Source organism: Phyllobates terribilis, unplaced genomic scaffold, assembly GCF_046119375.1.
Source record: "Phyllobates terribilis strain yellow unplaced genomic scaffold, ASM4611937v1 Scaffold_5__5_contigs__length_657084704, whole genome shotgun sequence".
NCBI lineage: Eukaryota > Metazoa > Chordata > Amphibia > Anura > Dendrobatidae > Phyllobates > Phyllobates terribilis.
The window spans coordinates 549,843,008-549,861,078 of record NW_027362765.1 but is presented as its reverse complement, the minus strand read 5'-3'; positions in this window follow the sequence as shown (position 1 = coordinate 549,861,078).

Sequence of the window (18,071 nt, the reverse complement as noted above, 5' to 3'; positions counted from 1 at the left end):
CTGTTTTATGTTTCAATTTTCTATTCAGCTTTGACTGTATCTTTATTAAACCTTTTGGCAACAATGACCAACCTCTTTCTTCCTAATATGCACATAATATAGAAAACTTACCAGCTCCTACAAACTTAAGAGCTCTCTTGGTCTAAAAGATTCATCTGTGCATAATTCACTAAGCCCCTGAGTCTGCTCGTAGTCTAGCTCAAAAGCCTCACTAATAATAAGTTGAATGCCTGCATCATTCATTGTGTGTGTATTCCTCCATTTCCTCCATGTTATTATGGAGCATTGGGGATCACTTGCTATTACAGAAAAAGTAGTAATATCTGACTTTTACATATTAAAGTTACTATTTTGACGCTTTAAAAGATGCCTATAGATATGAGATACCTAAAAGGTGAGCCACATTTCATCTGCTTTCTCCAATAACATGCATATATGGCTTATTCGAACATATTTCATTCTGACAAGCAACAAGGAATGAACATATTATATGTGTTGTGCAGCCTATGCATCTGCATAAAGCCCGGATACAGCTGCACAGAAGTCTCAATTTGTACAAAACTTGGCAACTTGCACAGCTCCAATATGGTTGAATAGAAGCCCCAGTTTGTCCAACACTTTGTGGTTACAGACAGTAAAGTGGCACGGAGTGTGACAGTTACACAACAGAGTAATGGTACAGAATTTATTGGTTATCCCTGTGAGTTGAGGAACAGAGCTTGGAGGTTCCTAGCAGCAAAAGAAATAGTTTCTTATTACAGTTCTTAGTGTAACTCACAGTGTGTGGTTTCATGGCCTAAAAGGCTAGCTGACCCACCATAAATCTTGAATTGGCACAGAATCTGCTTTATACATGAAGCGCTAACACCAATTGGCTTAATTATAGTAGAAGTCCAGGCTACTTCTCCGGCGTATGAAGGAGTTTATAAGCCTTCCTATCTTTGTTGTCATGAGGCTCCAATCCATTCATTGATATTCTAAGTGCTCTAACTAAGGACAGTAAAATCGGAGTGTTCCTCACCCAACAATACCCAGTTGCTGACTGGCTAACACTGACTGACCACTGGGGCACTTTAGCTGTTCATCTTTTGTCTAACCTCTGCTGCTTTCACATGTGGCTGCTGCTTGTCACGAGCTTTGCTTCAACAAGTCTCTCTCTTGATGGTATTAGAAAAAAAGCACATCTTCCAACCGTTGTAAACGCATAACTCACCCACAAAGTTCTCCACAGTTCTGCACCACTCTACATCTCCTTCATCTATGTCTTTTTGCCCTACCCATGCTCTCCATTCTGCAACTGATCTAAGACTAACATGCTCCGTAATCCAAACCTCCCACTTCCGTCTCCGAGACATCTCTCGTGCTGCACCAGTGTTCTGTAATGCACTACCCCAGAAGATCCAATTAATACCTAACCTCCAGATTTTTAAGCGTGCTTTAAAAACACATCTGTTTAGACAGGCTTATCATATCACTTCACTAATCTAATTCTCCCATGCTCCCTTCTAATTTTTCCTCAAACTCCCCAAGCTAAGGTCTTTTAAATGTGTGCCACCTAGAATGGAGCTTGTGTATCCAGATTTATGACCTATGAGCACACAGAAGGGTGAAGCATCTACAATAGAAATCATTAAATAACATATTTCATTTATCATAACATCAATAAAGAAACAGAAAAAACTGTCCGGCACTTTTCAGTTTTTATGTATAAGCTTTGAATGAGCACTCCCCCTCTAGGCCACAGGCGATTTTAATTACAGCAACATCTTATTATCCCACACACAAGCAGACATAGTCACTTAGAGAGGAGTTCACATTGATAGGATCCTGGTATTTTGAGAAACGCCTTACCTTGGCTACCAGGTACACATGAATTGGCCAATTTATGCGCTAAGATTTCTTATTTATTTCTATTTTTCTACAGCAGTAATGCTATTCAAATTTCATATATTTCATGTTTGCATACTTAGCGTTACAGTGTGCTGCTTTGTTTGTTAGTCATAACACCAACAGTAAGCTTGAACCCACTATTGCCATAAGGATCTTTTTTATAGGCAAAATTCACTTGGTGGCTGGAATCTTGTATGGCCAGAAGAGATTATCCAATCAATTAAATGCAAATCAAATTCATGTTGAAGTTTTAAGAATTTGCTGCACCTGGTGAATTCGAAAAACACATGATTGACATTTTACATTATGCAGAAGACTGCATCAGCCAGAAAAGGAACACATGACCTCAGGCATGGCCAGGAAGGCTATCCCCATAATTCCTTGCAGCTATCACATTGCATGGTTAAGCACAGCCATCACTATGGATTATCCTAATCTCTATAAAAGCAGAGACAGGGAATGCAGCAGTTATTTTGTGGAGAATCTTGATGGAGAGAGGAGATCACAGCTTACTGCTTAGCCATCGAGCTAAAGAGAGAGAGACATAAACACTGATCAAACTGGCAGATATGTGTGACAGCATAGCAGTGAAGAAGATTAGTATGTTAGAAAAAGAGAAATAATATAGATTTAATTTTTAGTCCGGTTTCACATGTCTGTATATCTCCGGTACCGGAGAAACCGGTACTGGAGATATCCGTGTCCCGTGTGTCTGAGTGTGTCATACGTGTGGCAACCGTGTGCTGCCCATGTACCACATCAGGAGCACACGGACCGGCGCCTGGGAATCAGTGCAACAGTTAGCGCTGTTCCCAAGCACTGGGTGCTGAACACTGCCCTCATCATGGTTCCCTGCCGGCGTTGCGATCAGCACCAGCAGGGACAGTGATGTAGTAGTGTCTGCTCTCGTAGTGGCTACTTGTGTAAAAATAAGAATAAAATAAAAAATCTATATACTCACCTGTCCTAAATGTCCCCCTCTGTAATCCATGCGACTGATCAGCAGAGGAGCCGAGGAGAATAACGCGCTGCAGCGAGCGACCCCCGGACCGCCGCTGAGCTCGGGAGCGGTGTCCTGTCACTCACCGAGCGCAGCTCCGGAGCTGCTCGCTGTGGTGGTTACACAGAGTGGGATTTTCCCCATAGACTTGCATTAGATGTGTAAAATTCACAGGTAAAAAACACATATGCGTTTTTAGTGCATTTCTGCTGCAAAAAAGCACTAAAAACGAATGTAACCTAATTTACCTAATAGGTGCTGACATGCTGTAGACAATCTGCAACATCAAAAACTCACCAAAATACTCATCATGGGAATGTAACCTAAAAGAAAAATTATTTTAACTACCTAATTTACCAATAGAAATATGGGAGCCACAACTAGTAACAGCAGCATCACTGCCACCACTGCATCAGCTATGTGTTCAGTAGTACTATCAAATGCAAAAGGTCGGACATATCATTGGTGCAACCTGTACAGCCACACATGGACCCAAGAGGTGAGGGGGCCATTTCTATCTCTAAAGAAGGTGGAATAGTGTATTCTGATGAGCTATTGGACTGCAAAGGGCCCATTTGCTGTTCTTCCACAAGGGCCCTTTTCTGTCTGTGTCCACCAGTTCAAACACAGGTCACAATTGTCCTTCTTTGCCAAAGATGAGCATGTTAGTGGGAAAGAATCTGAGGACATTATGGATTATATAGAATATCACTCATCTAAGTCACAGCAATATTATATCACTACTGACAATGACACCGTCAGTTTGAGTCAGCGTTCGGCACTTTCCTCTTCCTCCTGTAACAGTTAATTTTTTCGATTGTGGACTTTAAATTGCATCAATGACGTCTCATTTTTTGTACCTTAAGCCACAGCATTCCAAGTGCTAAGGAAGATATTTCACAACAACTTCCAGTTGATGTGCTGAATTAGAAGAGTATAGAACCGATGTTAGTGGCACCCTGAGTCAGGGCAAATTCAAAGGTGTAAATTAATGAGCAATAACTCATGACATCTCACAAATTGAACATCAGTCAGCCAAGACAGGGATGATGATGATTTTGTGGACGACTGGACCTGGCAATCGGATAAGTGTTAAAAGGATGTCATCAGAGGATTGTGGTGGGGATGGCAATAAAGAGTGGATGTCCAACAAAAGATAATGTTCCAGTGGCCAATTTGCTATTTCTATAGTCACCTTGGGAGCAGGTAATCCCAAAACTGCTGTTTGCGGAGGAGGCTCAAGAGTAGAGATGAGCGTTGTTCGACTCGAACTGTTCGCCAATCTTAAATTCGAGCTGTTTTGGGCGGTGTTCGAGCCGTTCGGCGAACACGAACGATTTGAAAAAAATTCGGCTGTGAGAGGTTATGTTCGATAACTGTTCGTGCACCAAAATCATAACTGGATTTTTTCTCAGTAATGATGAAAATTAATGTTAATACGCAGTTTGAGTGTACAGCGGGGTGGGGGGAGGGGCAGGGGATGGATCTCTGCAGGAACAATGAAGATCTCCATTTTTTTTTTCTCTTTCCCGCATTTGCAGTGGGGAGGTGCAATCTGTCAGCCTATCAGCAGCGCACACACGGAGCGAAGTGCTTTTTTTCACACAAGCAAGGGCATGTGTCATTGGCAGTGTATGTCACATATCCTTGCCCTATAAGACCCAGCCATTTTCCCCGTCGCCACCATTTTCTCACTGCTGCAGCTGCGTGTTAGACTGCACCGCTGTTGCTGTGTGCGCTATACCTTGTTAATTTCAAGCCAATTTTCGCACAAATCTACAGATAGCTTGGGAGTAGGGAATAGTTGTGATTGCAGTCCTTTTAAGGACTAGGTTACAGCATTTTCTACGACTTTTATCAGGCAGGTCTGTGCTCTTAAATAGATAGGTTGTGGGAGTAAAGACTAATTGTAATTGCAGTCCTTTTCAGGACTAGGTTACATCAGTTCCTATCAGTTTTTGCCAGGCAGGTCTGTGCCAGTGCTGTGCAAGTTTTTTTCACAGCATTTGGCTAAATCTAGCAAAGCTAATCCTTTTTGGCCTATTGCAGAGTGTGTTAGTCAGTGGAGTAGCCTATCTGTGTTGCAAGCTACACCACCTGTGTATAGAATACCAATTTTTTTACTGCACCTAGTGAAGTAAAACCTTTTGGGAATAGCATCATTCTATTAGTCCATCTATACTGACCTCCATAAGGTTGCAAATTGAATATAATTTTTTTCTGCATCTAGCTCTGAAAAAATATTTGGGCTTCTAGCTGTGTGTGGGACTTGTTCTATTAGTCCATCTATACTGACCTCCATAAGGTTGCAAATTGAATATAATTTTTTCTGCATCTAGCTCTGAAAAAATATTTGGGCTTCTAGCTGTGTGTGGGACTTGTTCTATTAGTCCATCAATACTGACCTCCATAAGGTTGCAAATTGAATATAATTTTTTTCTGCATCTAGCTCTGAAAAAATATTTGGCCTTCTAGCAGTGTGTGGGACTTGTTCTATTAGTCCATCTATACTGACCTCCATCAAGTTGCAAATTCAAAATAATTTTTATCTGCATCTAGCTGTGAAAAAATATTTGGGCTTCTAGCAGTGTGTGGGACTTGTTCTATTAGTCCATCTATACTGACCTCCATCAGGTTGCAAATTGAATATAATTTTTTTCTGCATCTAGCTCTGAAAAAATATTTGGGCTTCTAGCAGTGTGTGGGACTTGTTCTATTAGTCCATCTATACTGACCTCCATCAGGTTGCAAACTGAATATAATTTTTTTCTACATCTAGCTCTGAAAAAATATTTGGGCTTCTAGCAGTGTGTGGGACTTGTTCTATTAGTCCATCTATACTGACCTCCATCAGGTTGCAAACTGAATATAATTTTTTTCTGCATCTACCTCTAAAAAATATTTGGGCTTCTAGCTGTGTGTGGGACTTGTTCTATTAGTCCATCTATACTGACCTCCATCAGGTTGCAAACTGAATATAATATTTTTCTGCATCTAGCTCTGAAAAAATATTTGGCCTTCTAGCAGTGTGTGGGACTTGTTCTATTAGTCCATCTATACTGACCTCCATCAGGTTGCAAACTGAATATAATTTTTTTCTGCATCTACCTCTGAAAAAATATTTGGGCTTCTAGCAGTGTGTGGGACTTGTTCCATTAGTCCATCTATACTGACCTCCATCAGGTTGCAAACTGAATATAATTTTTTTCTGCATCTAGCTCTGAAAAAATATTTGGCCTTCTAGCAGTGTGTGGGACTTGTTCTATTAGTCCATCTATACTGACCTCCATCAGGTTGCAAATTGAATATAATTTTTTTCTGCATCTAGCTCTGAAAAAATATTTGGCCTTGTAGCAGTGTGTGGGACTTGTTCTATTAGTCCATCTATACTGACCTCCATCAGGTTGCAAACTGAATATAATTTTTTTCTGCATCTAGCTCTGAAAAAATATTTGGCCTTCTAGCAGTGTGTGGGACTTGTTCTATTAGTCCATCTATACTGACCTCCATCAGGTTGCAAATTGAATCTAATTTTTTCTGCATCTAGCTCTGAAAAAATATTTGGCCTTCTAGCAGTGTGTGGGACTTGTTCTATTAGTCCATCTATACTGTCCTCCATCAGGTTGCAAACTGAATATAATTTTTTTCTGCATCTACCTCTGAAAAAATATTTGGCCTTCTAGCTGTGTGTGGGACTTGTTCTATTAGTCCATCTATACTGACCTCCATCAGGTTGAAAACTGAATATAATTTTTTTCTGCATCTAACCCAGACAATAGTTTTGGCCTAATACCGCAGATATCAAGTGCTCCTTTAAGTGGGCTCTCCTCCACATCAACATCAACATCACAAATACTCCAGTCCCCAGAGGTGTCACCCCAATCGCACTTGCTTCCTCACAGCTCCCAAATCTCCAGCTGCCCGTCTGAGTATGAGGTAGAACAGATGGTTGAATCTGCAGAGCTGTTTACTCACACTATAGCCTGGGAATCAGAGGTCGGCTCCAGCGCTTCTGTGAATCCAGACGAGGAAACGATCTGCACTGATGCCCAGAATCTTTATGGGCATCAGTGATGGTCCTGAGTCGGATCCAGGACCAGACGCAGAAGGTTCTGACCATAATGTAGACCCTCATTCCCAAACTGTAACTCCTGTTGGTGGAGACAATGAGGAAGACGATGATGAGACTCAAAGACCCGATTGGAGCGACAACTTTAGTTTTTTGTCAGGGCAGGAACAGGTTGGCTCTGAGGACGACGGGTGTGATAACACACAGGGTGATGATGATGAGGTTGGAGATCCCACTTACTGTCAACCCACAGTCAGCCAAGAGATGAGGTCAGCAGAGGAAGTGGAGGAGGATGCTATTGATGACGAGGTCAGGTTGCGCCTTCCTGAACAGTGACGTAGTACTGGAAGCACATCAACAACTGCATCCTCAAACACAGCTCTGCCTCTGACCACAAGTCGTGGTGGCTCTTCAGGTCGCATGGGTGCTAAGCCTTGCATAGCCTGGGCATTTTTTCAGATCGATAAAGATGACCCAACTCGTGTTATCTGTAACATTTGTTAACAAAAGCTAAGTAGAGGCCAAAGAATACATAGTTTGAGTACTTCATGCATGAACCGGCACATGGACATGAAGCATAAGTTGCAGTGGGAAGCTCACTGTGCTACAATGCGGCCTAGCCGGCCGGGCCAACCGCCGTCTGCCCCATCTTGTGCATCTGCGGCCTCTTCATCCTCTGTGACTGGGGGGACAGTAGTCACACCTGTTTTGGGACGCAGACCTGCCACCTCTTTACCCGCAACAGCCAGCGTGATTGGCAGGTCATCATTTTCTTTGGAGGTGGTAACACCAGCTGGTGTTGAGCGCTGTCCGACATCGATAGCACCACTTTTGGATCAAGGCAACCTAACATGTCCGCCTGCATCTTCCTCACAGACCAGCAGTTTGCCGGGGACACCCTTATCAACCCCGTCTAAGCACAACAGCCAGCCCTCAGTCCCTCAGATGTGGAAAAGTAAAAGACCATTTCCTCCTAGCCATGAGAAAGCTAAGAGGTTGAATTTCACCATCTGCAAGCTCTTGGCTACAGAAATGCTGCCTTTCCGCCTGGTGGACACAGAGGATTTTCGAGACCTTATGTCCGTCGCAGTGCCCCAGTACCAGATGCCCAGTCGGCACTACTTCTCAAAGAAAGGTGTGCCTGCGCTCCACCAGCATGTCGCACACAACATCACCGCTTCTTTGAGAAACTCTGTGTGTGACAGGGTGCATTTCACCACAGACACTTGGACGAGTAGGCATGGACAGGGGCGTTACATGTCGCTGACTGGGCACTGGGTAACTATGGTGACAGCAGGACAAGGGGCTGCTGTCCAAGTCTTGCCGTTCCCACGAGTTGTGCGTCAATCCTCTTTATGTCAAAGTTCCTCCACTGCTTCTGCCTCCTCAACCTCCTCTCGGTCCTCCACCTGCACCCAAAGCCTGTCTGGTCATGCCACAAGCTTTCTAACTGCGCAGAAGGGATCCTGCACACCTCCTTACTATGCTGGCAGTAGGGCTCAATGTCATCAGGCGGTTTTTACTTTGAAATGTCTGGGAAATGTGAGTCACACAGCTGAGGAGTTGTGGTCAGCTCTGGAAAACCAATTTCATGAATGGTTGTCTCCACTGGACCTGAAACCAGGGAAGGCCGTGTGCGACAATGCTGCAAACCTGGGTGCGGCCCTTCGCCGGGGCAATGTCACACACGTGCCTTGCATGGCTCACGTGTTGAACCTGGTTGTCCAGCAATTTTTAGCCCACTATCCCGGACTAGATGGCCTTCCGCAGAGGGCACGGTCGCTGTGTGCTCACTTCCGCCGTTCGCATCCCGCAGCTCAGTGACTTACATCTCTACAGAAGTCGTTGGGCCTGCCACTTCACCGGCTAAAATGCGATGTGCCTACCCGATGGAATTCAACTCTGCACATGTTGCAGCGACTGTGGCAGCACCGACAAGCCCTGGTGCAATACGTTCTGACGTATAGCCTGGGCCAACGGGATCCAGAGGTGGGGCAAATCATGCTGGAGGAGTGGTCTCAGATCAGGGACCTATGCACCCTTCTGCACAGTTTTGAAATGGCGACGAAGATGTTTAGTGCTGACGATGCCATTAGCAGCATGACTATTCCGGTGATTTACATGCTGGAGCACATGTTAAACAGAATTCGGAGTCAGGTGGTGGCACAAGAGGAGGTGGAGGAAGTAGAGGAGGAGGAGTTGTATGCGGAAGGGCTAACATCTGCAAGGTCCAGACGGTCGGAAGCACCAAGGTGGCAGGCATGTGAGGGTGGGGGAGATGGTTTTACCAGGGCGCATGGTAGCAGCCAAACTAGTGAGGAAGGTGCAGGAGCCCAGGAAGAAGTGGAGGACGAACTGATGGAAGACTCATCAGATGAGGGAGACCTTGATCACATTTCTGTTGTGCGAGGTTGGGGGGAGAGGACAGAGGAAGGAAGCATGATTGTTACCTCGCCACCAACACAACAGGGACTTAGTGCTCCTGGATGCGCAAGACACATGAGTGCCTTCTTGCTGCACTACCTGCAACATGACCCTCGAATTGTGAGAATTAGAAATAATCCTGACTACTGGGTTGCCACACTGTTAGATCCCCGGTACAAAAGTAAATTTGCAGAAATTATTCCTGCCATAGAAAGGGATGCACGCATGCAGGAGTATCAGCAGAGACTGTTGCAGAATCTTACATGTGCTTTTCCACAAAACACCAGTGGTGCACGTAGTGAATCTCACAGTTCCAACTTGCCAACCGTGGGACCGTCGAGTGTTCTGCACTCAAACCGTAACAGAAACACAGTATCTGCTGGTAACATCAATTTTGCGGAATCATTTCACCACTTTTTTAGCTCATCCTTTGCAAGGCCACAGGAGACAAGAAGTCTGACACATAGTCAACGCCTAGAGACGATGGTAAAGGAGTATCTCCAAGTAAACATTGAAGCCATGACTGTGTCACTGGACCCTTGCTCTTTTTGGGCTTCCAATCTGGATAAATGGCCGGAGCTCGCCACTTACGCCTTGGAGATCTTGTCATGCCCCGCAGCCAGCGTTCTGTCTGAATGTGTGTTCAGCGCTGCTGGTGGTGTGCTGACAGATAAGCGCACGCGGCTCTCCACTGATAATGTAGACAGACTCACGATCATAAAGATGAACAAATCATGGATCTGAAACGACTTTTCTACCCCTGTGTCATCCTTGGGAGAGTAAAAGCTTGATGATTGGTTAAAATCACCTCACCAACCATTTTAAGCTTTCAAATTACTAATCATGTTTATCTGTATCTTGGCTGGAAAATTATTTGGGCTTTGTAGCAGTGTGCAGTAATGATTCTATTAGGCCATCTATACTAAGCTCCACCAGATGTAAAATTACTAATCATGTTTATCTGTATCTTGGCTGGAAAATAATTTGGGCTTTGTAGCAGTGTGCAGTACTGATTCTATTAGGCCATCTATACTAAGCTCCACCAGATTTAAAATTAATAATAATTTTTAGCTGCATCTAGCCCGGAAAATAATTTTGGGGCTCCGAGATGCGCAAGACACATAAGTGCCTTCTTGCTGCACTACCTGCAACATGACCCTCAGATTGTCAGAATTCGAAGTAATCCTGACTACTGGGTTGCCACACTCTTAGATCCCCCACACTCTTCGATCAACCTTTTCATTTTGATAAAGACCAAAAAAATGGTCATTTTTGAAATTATAAGCATTAGCAGGTTATTAGAAACTGAAATCAAACAGATTTCAACTAAAAACTTTATTCTAGGTGATGTTACATTTGCACATAGGACCCCTTGTTCGAAAGGAGCTTCTGAACTCTCTCGTCCATTGAATTTGTCAGGTTTTGGATGGTTTCTGCTTCAATTGTTTTGCATGAGGACAGAATACCCTCCCAGAGCTGTTGCTTAGATGTGAACTGCCTCCCGCCATCATAGACACTCCTTTTGATGATGCTCCAGAGGTTCTGAATGGGGTAGAGGTCAGGGGAGCATGGGGGTCACACCATAAGTTTGTCCCCTTTTATGCCCATATTAGCCAGAGATGCAGATGTGTTATGTGCAGCATGAGACGGTGCATTATCATGCATGAAAATGATCTTGCTGTGGAATACGCGGTTGTTCTTCTTGAACCATGGCAGGAAGTGCTGTTTGAGAAACTCCACATACATTATGGAGTTCATCTTTACCCCTTCAGGGATTCTAAAGGGGCTGACAATCTCTCTCCCCATGATTCCAGCCCAAACATTACTCCACCTCCTCCTTGTTGGCGCTGTAGCCGTGTTTGCATGGGGTGTCCATCAACCAGCCATCCTCCACTCCATCCATCTGGACCATCGAGCGTTGCACGGCACTCATCCGTGAACAAAACAGTTTTGAAATCAGTCTTCATGTAATGTTTGGCCCACTGGAGCCGTTTCTGCTTGTGTGCAGTGGATAGAGGAGGTCGACAGGATGGCGTACGCACAGCTGCAAACTTCTGAAGGACTCTGCATCTTGTTGTTCGGGGGACGTTGGAGGCACCAGCAGCTTCAAAAACTTGTCTGCTGCTATGACAAGGCTTTTTTGCCGCTGCTCTTTTAACCTGACGTAATTGCCTGTAGGAAAGAGTCCTCAATTTGCCCTTATCAGCACGCACACGTCTGTACTGTGAATCAGCTACATACTTCTTGATTGCCAAGACACTTCATCCTGATCATCGCACAATGTTGATTGTAGTCATGCCTTGACCTAAACACTCCTCAATTTGTTGCTTCTCAGCAGCCGACACATCCTTTTTCTTTCCCATTTTGGCAGAAAATGTAGGCTGCTTAATAATGTGGGACAGCCTTCTTAAGTAGTCTTGCCGTTCATTGGACACACCTGCCAAACTAATTAGCACAGGTGTCTACAATTGCTTACAGTGATATACAGAGCCCTGACACACATCACCATCAATGAGTTTAACTGACAAACAAACAAATTCTTCCCTTATCACTCCTAAACACTTTTTGCATAATAATTTGGAACACAGTGTACATGTGCTTTTCCACAAAACACCAGTGGTTCACGTAGTGAATCTTACAGTTCTAACTTGCCAACCGTGGTCTGTATGGAGTTGTTCAATAAAGGGCCCAAAATTAAGATAACATAGACGGGAGAGGTCTCTATGAATAGGATTTCCTAAGAATTTGATACCCTGTGAAGGCCAGGCAAAGGGAAAGTTGGACTGGATGGAATCCTGTATGGATTTGGGGAGGGAGACATCGAGGGCCTCAGACTTCGCGGTATTGATTTTAAAATTTGACCATGTAACAAAGTGATCTATTTCAGCCATAACAGCCTGCTGATGGATATATGTGATTGACATCATCAGCAAATGCAGAGCACTTGTACTCGGTGCCTCCCACCTTAATCCACCTAATATTGGCGTTATGGCGAATTGATGAGAGCAGGTGCTCCGTCACTAGGATGTATAAGAGAGGGGACAGAGGATATCCCTGCCTTGTCCCATTGGTGATTATGAAAGGTGATGAAAATGTTCTGACACGCCCCCTGGGCCTTGGGACATCGGGAGCCGGACCCTTTTTGGTGGATGCTGGTGGTTGTAGTCTCCGTGGCGGCGACCCGGTTCCGTGGCTCAGGGCGGTCAAACCAGTGGCGGAACTATTTATGTGGTTTTGATGTTTAAATGTCCGACTACGCCACCCGTGGATTGCGGTCAGAGTGAACCGCCGCTGCAGGGCAGACCGCTGAGGCTGGTGTTGTGGGTGCAGCAGAGCGTAGCATAACTCCCCACGGGAGGAGTATAGCCTCAGGGCAGTGTATGCAGAGGATGGGGGTGATGGTGCAGGGCAGCAGCAGTAACGACACGGAGTCAGTGATGCAGTCCAGGGCCTTTACTCACAGTTCTTATTATCCAGACAACTTCTGCAGGTAACGGCTGCCCACGTCGTACTGTGCTCACCAGGTGAGGGACTCAGACAACTCCCAGATAACTTTGGAGCGCTTCACAGGACCCCCTTTGTGTGTCCCTTTTCTGGCCTTTCTTACCAACCCTTCTGTCCGGCTGCCTCGGGCCTCCTCTTGGTAAACTTGGGGCCTGTTTCCCTGACCCTATGTGCTGCCCTCCTAGCGGGTGTAGCGAGGGGCTGCGCCACATAAAATGTCACAGCCTCCGGTTCCTGGAGCCTTCTCCGCTCCTCTTCCTTCCTTCTCCCTCTTCCAGGCCTGGGCCTCTGTTACTAGGCCCGCCTCTGGAGCAGAGCTCATGCAGAGCCCCTGCTCCGTGTCACTTCTACTCAGACTTCTCTGCACTGAACTAAGATGGTGCCCACCTTTTATACTCCCTTCTCAATGCACCCAGGAACTGCTTCCTCCCTGCTACTGCACTACAGGGTTCCCCTTCCTCAGTGTTCCCTCCCCCCACTCCAGCCTGGGACAGGGACTGTCGTGCCCATCTCAGGGGCATATTGGTCGCCCTGCCCCACGGCAATGTGGTGTAATGCATGCAGGTGTCGGGGTCCTGATCCACACTCTATCCTTACCTGAGAGTGAGATATCACACCTCTGGGTGAGGTGCAATGCCTCTGCAGCAACTGAGCCCTCGGGGTGCTACAGTTCCATTTATCTTCAGCCTAGGTGACGCATTGCGATTCAGGGCCGTGATTTTGGCTATAAAAGGGTCCCCTAGACCCCTACCCCAAGCTTTTTAAGAGAATAATATATGGCGTGCCAGGAGACTCTATGGAATGCTTTCTCAGCATCCAACGAGAGTTTCTAATTACAAATTTTTAACTGCATCTAGCCCAGGAAATACTTTGTGCCTAGTAGCAGTGTCTGCTAGTCAGCGGATTATCCCGGCTGTTAAGCAAGCTACACCACCTGTAGTTTGGACACTTCATTTTTTCAAAGGAAATGCTTCGGGACCACGGGATACTCAGTGAAGAGCATCAGGAGGCACCCCAAGGCATAGGGGCTGGGACTGGCGGTAGGACGCCTTGCGGTGGACAGCCGAGCTCGATCCTTATAAAAGCTTTTTAACTGCAGCAGCTTTAGTGGACGCTACTGGAGCTGGAATTAAGCGGCTGCTGGCATGAGACTTGCCCTTGTAAAAGGATTTAAAGTGTATTCATTCAAATTAGAGAGACAATTTAAATTAAAAAGCTTAGAGCTGCCTCCACCACAGGGGGGGCTCGCTCGACCCACCAGCGGACAGGCACCAGTATTGGGAGAGGGGGGCTGGCCGTCAGGGTCCACCGCGGCTCTGGCACAAACGGAGGTGGCACGGGCAGGAACGGACTGGCTTCTCACTTTTTGGATTTTAGAAGGGCATGACATGCCTATATCTGTGTCTCCCCCTCCTTTTACTCCTCCACCTCTTTTCTTTTCGCATGACTATATGTGCTTGTCACTTTTCCATGTGTTAGTTATGTCTTCTGAGCAGTTTGTCAGCTTTTGGACACCTTTGAAGGTGTTTTCTATGTGTTTCTATGTGTTTTTGTTTGCCTGCCATTGGTTTTAACGGTGTTCGAAGGTGTTCGACGAACAGTTCGACGAACAGTTCGGCAAACACAAGGGTGTTCGACGAACCGAACCGAACTCGAACACTACGGGGGTGGCTCAACACTACTGAAGAGCCCCTGAAACCTCTGGTTGCTGTCGTTGTACTGGTAACTCATTTGTGTTCACAGAAGTGAGATATTTTTTCTAAGTTGACAGAGGACTAAAATTTATTATAGTGTGCAGGCTCTGCAAACATGAAAAAACCTATGCACAAATCAATTGGAAACTATTGCTCTCCATCAGCACCATCAGTGTCATCACTGCTCACATGGAAAAAGCAACTTAGCCATCAATATGAGCAAGGCTCAAGCTCTCCTCCTTCTCCTTGTAATTGTATTTCTGGTAACCAGTCTGCATCCCCAATTAGTTTCTGATCGTTGTCATCATCATCATTATCTAATGCTTTACATAATTTTGCTCTTCCTTTGTTGCATTGTCAGTTATCTATATATGTGGCAAAGAAACAGCAATACAAATGAAGCATTCTGTTTGTGTGGAAACTCAACTTCCACATGTCCAAGTTGATCACACTCTCTGCCATGCCACATGGATTCTACTGCTTTTTGCAAAATGAGGACAAGGGCTCTGCCTTGATAAAGGACACCTAGCCGCCATTATTTTTTTAAGAAGGCTGTTCTTGCTTTGTACTCTCATGTGGCAGAAGTTGATGACTACTCTTTGGAATTGTCATTACGCTGCAAGCTGCACGCCACCATTGACAGCAGAAATGTCTTCCATGGTCCACTGGATCAATGTTTGAATGGCAATGATGCACTACTTCAAGCAGGCAAGGTGTTGTCACCTCCTCGATGGGTGGTTGGGCACTATGTCTGGGTTCAAGAACAGATGGCACTTCTGCATCTCCTTTTATTTTCTCCACAACCTCCTCAATGGATAAGTAACTGTCCCCAAAAGCAAAAGAACAAACTGTTGTATCAATTGTCATGCTGGATGACTTCCCAACAACTGGGCAACTTAGTAAGTGACAAAGCCAAAAACATTGTAGCTGCACTGCAATTTGGGGAAAATAACACATGCTCCCAGGATGGTGCATGTTTTCAATTTCAATCATGCAACATTTTTTAAACAAATATACTAGCTTGAACAAGGTGGTGCCCATGGCCAACTGAGTGTGTGGGCACTTCAACCATTCATACTTTTAAAAGAACTGACATTTGGATTTATAGAGACAGAGCGGTATGACTAAGCACCCCTTGCTTTGTGCGATTATAACTCGATGGAATTTATCCTGCGTATGTTGGAGTATCTGCATGATTTACTACTATACATAAGGTAGTGACTGATTATATCATGATTGTTTTATTGACTCGCCCCCTGGGCTGTGGGGTACCCGATGCCAGGCTGAGGATGCCGGGGGTGATGTCACAGTGGCAGTGGTCCGGTCCGTGACCCAGGGCGGTCATTAAAAGGGGAATATTTACAGGGGATTCAAAGTGTTCGTAATGAGTTCGTGACGCCACCCTTTGGTGTCTGGTAAGGATTACTAGCACTGCGACAGTCCCCTGAGGCAGGTGTTTGGGCAGCTTGGTTAGGACGGCTCCCCACAGGTGGAGCAGGCCTCAGGGCAGGGTAGGGGTAGATAGTGGATGCTGGTGAGAGATGGCAGGACGGTCCCGGAGGAAAGACGGACACTCACATGGGGGTAAGCTTCAGTACCTTTACTGGTGATGATGCAGGCACGGTCCAGGGTACTCCGGACAAGGGGCGCACTTTTTAACTCTCCCCAGTGAGCGGGTATAGGGCCTCCTGATTCGTGGCTTTACTCACTAAGCTTCTGACCTGCCTGGAGCTAGGCCTAGCTTGGTTACTCTCTCTCCCTTGCACCTGCTGACCTGGTGGTAGGGCCGTCTCTTGGAGATCACTCTCCCTGGTCGCTGGGGCCTCCGTGACTCCTAGCCCTGGTACTGTAGTCAGCGTTTGGTAAACCTGGGACCTATAGTCCTCCAGGGGTTCCGGTGGTCCCTACTGGGTATAAAGGGACCCCGTAGGTGCGGACCCTGTGTCCGGTATATATCTTGGGGTGAGCCTGGTATGCTCCTCTGCCCCCTCGCTACTTCTTCCTTTTCCTCTCGCCTTCGGCCACACTCAGGGCCCTCACTAGGCCTTCACTTGTGCTGTAGGCCTTGGCTTGCCTAAGCACAGCAGCCAGCGTGCTGCCTCTTCACTGCTCTCTGAGCGTCAGCACGCTCTCTGCTCAACTCTCAGCTCTGTCCCTCTCTGTGTCTGAGTAGGAACTCTCTGCCTAACTCCACCCTCCAGTGTCTATATGTCCCCGACGGGCTCCCTCTGCTGGTCTGAGGTGGTAGGGTGGAGGTGTGTGAATGTGTGAGGGCCTTTTGTGGAGAAGTCCATCCATGCACCCTTCTGGGTTCTGTGGCACCAGTGCGCAGCAGGGTGCCACATTATCTTGAGATGTCGCTTAATGAGGCCCCTCGAAGTGGCATCAACAATGTCATTCCCCTGACAATTGTATGCGAAAATACCAAGAAGTATACACTGTGTGCAGAATTATTAGGCAAATGAGTATTTTGATCACATGATACTTTTTATACAAGTTGTCCTACTCCAAGCTGCATAGGCTTGAAAGCCAACTACCAATTAAGTAAATCTGGTGATCTGGTGCATCTCTGTAATGAGGAGGGGTGTTGACTAATGACATCAACACCCTACATAAGGTGTGCTTAATTATTAGGCAACTTCCTTTCCTTTGGCAAAATGGGTGAGAAGAGAGATTTGATGGGCTCTGAAAAGTCCAAAATTGTGAGATGTCTTGCAGAGGGATGCAGCAGTCTTGAAATTTCCAAACTTTTGAAGCGTGATCACCAAACAATCAAGCGTTTCATGGCAAATAGCCAAGAGGGTCGCAAGGAGCGTGTTGGCCAAAAAAGGCGCAAAATAACTGCCCATGAATTGAGGAAAATCAAGCGTGAAGCTGCCAAGATACCATTCACCACCAGTTTTGCCATATTTCAGCACTGCAAAGTTACTGGAGTATCAAAAAGCACAAGGTGTGCGATACTTAGGGACATGGCCAAGGTAAGGAAGGCTGAAAAATGACCACCTTTGAACAAGAAACATAAGATAAAACGTCAAGAATGGGCCAAGAAATATCTTAAGACTGATTTTTCAAAGGTTTTATGGACTGATGAAATGAGAGTGACTCTTGATAGGCCAGATGGATGGGCCAGAGGCTGGATCGTAAAGGGCAGAGAGCTCCACTCTGACTCAGACGCCAGCAAGGTGGAGGTGGGGTACTGGTAAGGGCTGGAATCATCAAAGATGAACTTGTGGGACCTTATCAGGTTGAGGATGGAGTGAAGCTCCACTCCCAGACCTACTGCCAGTTTCTGGAAGACAACTTCTTCAAGCAGTGGTACAGGAAGAAGTCGGTATCGTTCAAGAAAAACATGATTTTCATGCACGACAATGCTCCATCACATGCATCCAACTACTCCACAGCATGGCTGGCCAGTAAAGGTCTAAAAGAAGAAAAAATAATGACATGACCCCCTTGTTCACCTGATCTGAACCCCATAGAGAACCTGGGA